The following is a 6,513-nucleotide window of genomic DNA, read 5'->3' as shown; positions in this document are numbered from 1 at the left end:
TTAAAAGCCCTCTTGGATCAGCTGGGAACTTCTTCGTCATAAAGCTGAACAGGGCTGATCCTGTCTGTTTAATATTGATTTATATTATCCATATCCTGAATACTTTTTCCACCACTAACTTTAGTGAAGCTAGTACAACTAGAGCACTGGGCAAGGGTTAAATCCCTTTTGTTACCATGGAGATTAAGACAGCGGTCGCCACTTGACAGGCGCATGGAACAAGAGACAAGAGAGGGGCGGAGTAGGAGGGGCTGTTGATTGATAGCAGAAGAGGCGGGGTTAACTATCATACTCTGTGTTCATTGGACAGATTTGCGTCACGTTGCCAGTTTGGAATGCAAATGAAAATGGTCCACCCCTTCTCTGCTCTCTTGCTGCCGCTGGTCTGCTCTGCTCTGAGCCACCATCCAGAAATGGTGTAGAATATCAGGAAAAACAGCTAGGGAGAGCGGCCAGAAAGAGGACCGAGGCTACAAGACTTACAATAACAGTAAGTGCGACGCCTAGCTTGCTTCTTAGCACAAGGTGTCACGGTTGGCACGGGGCGTGGGGGTCAGTCACCGTGTGTGTGTGTGTGTGTGTGTGTGTGTGTGTGTGTGTGTGTGTGTGTGTGTGTGTGTGTGTGTGTGTGTGTCGGAACGCGTGAGGTTAATCGGTCGCACTAGCTAACGTCTTCTCGGGGCCCCAAAACAGCAGCAGGCAGCGGTGTTTGTTTCTAGCTTGCTTGCTAACGTTGTCTAACGGCTAACCTAAGTCTGCAAACCCTCCAAAGAGTGTACAAAAACAGCAGTATGGTGACTAATACCAGCCCAAGTAGCGCTAATGATAGCTAATGTAAATTTACAAAATCTATGAATGAAAATCAGTGGGCAAAACGTGTAAATTTAATGTTTTGGCTAGCAATAGCGTCTCTTCTAAGACTTCTAGTTTTTGCTTTACTTCATCATTACGTTAAAAGTGTTGGCTAAAGTTAGCCAGATGCTTTCTGGAGAAACTTTGGTCCCATTGGCACAGAGGAGGAGTTATTTTGACACTGTATAGGTCATCAGGTTAGCACCAATGCTCCACTAGAGCTGGAGTAGTGGCCATGCCCTTACAGTGACCTGAATGTGGTCAAAATAACATTACAGCTATAGCTTACCTCCCCTTTTAGCGTACGTCTTTAGAGTCTAAACACAGACACTAAAAGGAGCTGCAGTTAACAAGAGTTTCCATTATGGATTAATCTGTCACATGTTCTCTTGTTCTAATCGCTTTGTCTAAAATAATATATCATTCCCCAGAACCCGAGACAGCATCTTAAAATGACAAGTTTTGTCCAACCAATAGTCTGAAACCCAAAGATATTCAGTTTACCAACGTATAGAAAAGACTACATATTGCAGTCGATGATCAAAATAGTGATTTGATTCTCTGTTGATTGACGAATCAATTTGAATCAATTTATTGACTAATCGTTTCAGCTCTCGTACAAATCATGTGTGTCGAATTAGTTTTTTCTTAGGGGATGTCCAAAACAAATATATTTAGAAAGCCTAAGTTGTGAAAAGGCCACCACATTACTGTAATAGGTTAATCAGTAAAAACTATTGCTTAAGCACCAAATGGATACTCAAACTACCACAAACCAACCAAACAGTCAGTGCAAAACATAAAGACTGAGTAGGTTTCTCCAAAAATATGTACAGTCAGGCTGCTGATACTGAGAGAAAAAAACACATTCAGTGGCCCACCCTGACATGCCTACCTCATACACACATTTTTGAATGCTGGATGGGTTAGAGGCTATTTAAACAAGTGGCAAAAGTAATATGGAGCCATAATGCACATTTAATCCAGACAAAGTTATACAGCTAAGAGCACACTCAGCAGAGTTGTTGATTGCCTGGCATTGTTGGTGTCACTTGACTGGTCAGTGCAAGTTGCCACAGCTTCCACCTGTGCCCTTCTTCTTTAACGATTTATTAAAAGGTTATATATTCTTCAAAAGGTCAGGTTTCTAATGTTTTGAATGTGCATTTCTGAGGTCAGACAGCCACTTCACAGGGTGATGCCTAATGACATGCTTTGCATATCTTTATGGAACCACTGAGTGGTCAAAACATATAGGGGAGTGTGACAACACCAAGAAAATTAAATATAGGAGTGAATACAGGTTTAGTTTGGAGGCCATGGGGTGCCCCAGCTTCAGAGCACTAACAATTGTTGCCTACTGTACACGCTACCTCCTCATAGTATCTCCACTCTCAAGAGGGTCAGATCATTCATGCCCAGTAATTTGCTTATTTCAAGAATATAAAGCAGCATAAGAAGAAGCTCATAGGTTTTCCTCATGGCTACTGGGGGTTAAGTGCAGGGGGATGCTTGCTTTATCCACTTAAAAGCATGGCAAGCTGTTATTATAAAATAGAGGGAGTCCTTTTTAAACCTGAGATTACACAGCCTGGGAAAATTACCCAGACACTTACTTTGCACATCCATTCTTATAGCTGACGCCTGGTCTAATGCAGTAAACTGTTTTTCAAATGAATTGTTCTGTGGTATTTATCCGAGTGTTATGAAAAGGCTGATTTGCTTATTTCGCAAGAGAGTGAGAGCCACACCTCTTTCTCATGTTTTGTTTAGACATATTTGCATGTGAGAGGTGATGCTCCCTCATCTGTACCCGCTTTACTTTCTCTTGCACTTTATCTTCTAGAGACAAAGCATGATCAGCATCAAAGAGACTTGATGTGTTCACCCGGTAGAAATAGTTGGACTGATCTTATTCTTGTGCAAAAGCAGCACACCTGGGCCTGCTTTTGTTGGCGAGATACTCGCCAGATGTGCTCCCGTATGTGCATGGTGCCGGTTTCAAAATCTAAGATGATATCTTGTCCCATATCACAATATCAATATAATAGTGATATATTGCCCAGCCCTAAATTCAAGTAATCTGTGCTCATCTCATAAAGGGATTGCAGGCACTGAAACTGTAGTGTTTATATTCAATACAGGTACAAATAAAGCAGTGATTTTAGTCATCTGCACATGCCCCTAGCAGCACAGTTACAATGGTAAGAGACAAGTCAATGGAAACTATAGCCATATATATAACATTAAACTAGAAAACATCAGGATCAGCCAAAAAAGACCATCCACCTTTTCATAACAGTGTCAGTCAATTTATTTTTTTAATGTTTCATTATTTCAAACATAACACATCTTAATGTCCAGACACACCAAACCAACAATAAAGAACTAGCGGCGACGAAGGCCGACAGTTGCGTCTACCAACGTCGCCTAACGTCGCCTAACGTCACCTGTGTCTTGGCCAAAAAGTTGCACCTGAGCACACTGCAAAGACTACAGCCTAACAGTACTAAGCTGTAGGCTTGTACCGGTGTTGATGTTCTGTGCATTGTCGGACACATGCGGCCACTTTCCTGAAACCGCTTGCGGGACTGACACAAGTCCACAGCGGTCCGCGGTGTGTACGTCCGAGCCTGCCTCCAGCGCCTCCACCTGCAGGTTGTCAGCTGTGTGTCTGCCTGGTGTACTCTCGGACGGCCGATTTAACTCGCCGGTCCTCATCAATATAGTTTCATGTGTCTCGTAGCTCTCCACAAGCAGAAAAAAGAGGAGCTTAAAACGCAACTTGCTGGTTCAACGTTAGGACTAACAAGTTAATTAGCAGTTAAGAAATAGATTGTATAGCCTATTTACGTTTTTTTTATCATGCAAAAGACGTTTTTTAAAACTTTATACAAAAAAATTAAAAAAACACAGTGTCCGTCGTCGAATCCCAAAAAAATGTAATTATCATTCATTTATTGTTATCAAGGTAAAATGTGCAATTAATCGTGATTTTGATTTTAGGTCATATCGTGCAGCCCTACTGCACCTGTAAGAGGAAATAACTGGCGGTAGTCTGTATTCGTCCTCTGTAACCAGCTATCTAGCAGGCGGCTGGAACATTAGGTTGTTTAATTTTACTAATGTAGCGGTTGCCTGGCTAGTTAGCTAGTTAGCTAGCTTGCTAGGGGGCTCAGTTCTCAGCCTAGTACCAACCACTGTGCAGAGAGGGGGAGAGAGAGTCTACGGTCTTTACATTAAGTTTTACAGTATAGGACATTATTTTATTTGTTTATTTTGTAGTGTGTAGGTATCTAGGTCTTTTAAAAGACATGTTTATGTTGAAATAAATACACCTATACAAGTAGTTATGTCTCTCGTTGTATTGGTTTGCCCCATTTAAGAACATAATGCGCAAAAATAGATAATGAATAGTTCTAATGTGCTTTTCATTTTTGGTCAATTTTGACAGCCCTATCGTGTATTGGATTGATCAGGTGTGTGTGTGTGTGTGTGTGTGTGTGTGTGTGTCCTTGTGACTTTAGTCGCTTACTTGCTTTCCTCACTTCAGTTTCTCTTCTCGTGCACAGATTCTTGCATGTGATTTCTCCACCGACGATGGCCAATGTGTGGGACACACCACAAAAACTAGGCCGACAGACGTTCACCGATGGCCCGGCATTGGCCGATGGTATCTCAGGGCCTTGTCAGATTAGGTCAAAGCCCACTCTGACCCAGTGTCAGTGATGTCCTCTTTTATGCATCTCAGAAAACAGGGTTATGGATTATTAGGTTGACTTTTCTATCTGCCTTAATGTGTTGTTACAGTCAGTTAGTTTTCAGCAGGATACCACTGTGGTATATTCGTTATAAGAATGATGTTTTTGCAAATCAAAAGTAAGCTTTTAATCAGGGGAAAAGGAATTGAATGCTTTAATTTCTAATCTCATTAAATAACAAGACTGTCAGTTTGGCCACCATCACCTAGTAAATAGTAGGGCTGTCAAACAATAAAAAATTTTTTAATTGCGATTAATCACTGAATTTCTATAGTTAATCGCGATTAATCGCATGTTTTATCACATGATTAAAATTCTATTTTGCATTTCAGAACTGTTTTTAAGTCATATTAACAATGGAAAGCGATCCTTACCAGTGGATCTTGATTGGGAATCAAATGAATGCAAAGAAAGTGACTTTATGAACTTGATTTTAAGATTTGTATTTGTTTATTATTTATTTATTTACTGTAAACAAGAGAAAAATGTGTGAATCTAGTCACACATTTGAATCTAGAGTCAATATAGTGTGCAGTAACTCCTAAATAATTTTGATTACTCACTGACGTCCAGTGATCACTTTGCATCACTTTGCAGCAGTTCCAGTTTGGCTGCTTTCTCCGTGTCATACAGGCTGTGTATGCGTGAAACTACTGTCCCCCTCGACGGCAATGTATAAGACAGGTCAGAACATGCCAACCGTAGTCTTTAAGACCCGAGTTTTCTACGATGCTGACAGGTCTGCAGTTAGTTGCCACCCATTTTGCAAGAGCTGTAGTAATTTTTTGGGATTTGGTTTCATCCACAGGTCGACAAGTAGCACTCTCCAAAATAGTGCTTTGCCTGAGCCCACTAGCATCAACCTGAGTCACGTTAACTGTACTACTATGCTTAGCTCGTCGGTGGTAGCTCGAGCTGTGACGTGCTTCAGTGATATTTTTTATATATTGATATTTTAATTCGGCTTTACACAATGTGCATATGGCTTTCGACCCGTCCGGGAGTTTTGGAAAATAAAAAGCGCCGTTCAGAGTTGTGTTGCTGCTATCTTTCTCCATCATGCCTGCAGCAGCACGATGTGTTACGAGGAAGTATGGCAAAGGGTCAAAATAGTAGCCTGAGCAGAGTGAAGTGTACAATAAATTCAGAAATGGTGGCATGCGATTTAAAAAAAAAATAAAAAAAAATAATTAACGCGTTATGCTCGGCCCTTAATCGCATAATGCTGACAGCCCTAGTAAATAGTAATAAATAAATGCATCCTTGCACTTATCACATTTAGTTTCCCCAAGCTACTAGAAAGTTATGAGTCTCTAGTAGGGGTGCACGATTCAGAGAATGTCACGATTCGATATTGATTTTCAGGCTCAAGATTCGATTCAAAATCGATTTTCGATTCAAAAACGATTATCGATTTAAAAAAAAAAAACGATTCACAGTATGTAAATGTAGTTACTTTCCCCATGTGATTGCAGTAGACATACAATTTAAAAAAAAATAATCTATTTTTGGAATTCTATGAATCGATTTTGAATCGGTAGAGCTTGAATCACTATTGAAATGTGAATTGATTTTTTTGCACACCCCTAGTCTCTAGTAACCAAGAGGCTTCACTGTTATCCTTTTGGATTGTTTGAACTTTAGATGTCTGCTGGTCCACTGCTAGCGTTGATAGAAATTGAAAGTGTTTGTTTCTGATGTAGGCAGTGAAGCACTACATTTTTCGGTGCTGCTGCTCATCATTGCTCATACCCGACCTATTTCTTTTCCTCATGGTGGGATCGACGCCTGAGAGTGATGCCTCAGAGACTGCTCTGATAGAACAGTCTGGATTGAAATGTGTTGCTAATTTGCAAGCTTTGCCAGAACTATTTAACTGTGGTATTTATAGACCAGAGGG

General features: G+C 40.7%; 1 protein-coding gene across 1 annotated transcript in view; it reads left to right on the top strand.

The window, feature by feature from the left end:
* Positions 1–316: 316 nt before the first annotated feature.
* Positions 317–6,513, top strand: part of phc2b (polyhomeotic homolog 2b (Drosophila)) — a 39,090-nt gene continuing 32,893 nt past the window's right edge. The window contains exon 1 of the mRNA XM_031301950.2: positions 317–490. The gene's annotated coding sequence lies outside the window, so the exon portion shown is untranslated. The remainder of the gene's footprint in view (positions 491–6,513) is intronic.

This window comes from Sander lucioperca, chromosome 6, assembly GCF_008315115.2.
Source record: "Sander lucioperca isolate FBNREF2018 chromosome 6, SLUC_FBN_1.2, whole genome shotgun sequence".
In the NCBI taxonomy this organism is placed as follows: Eukaryota; Metazoa; Chordata; class Actinopteri; order Perciformes; family Percidae; genus Sander; species Sander lucioperca.
Note: the sequence above shows the minus strand (reverse complement) of the source record. Positions and strands in the feature narration are given on the sequence as shown.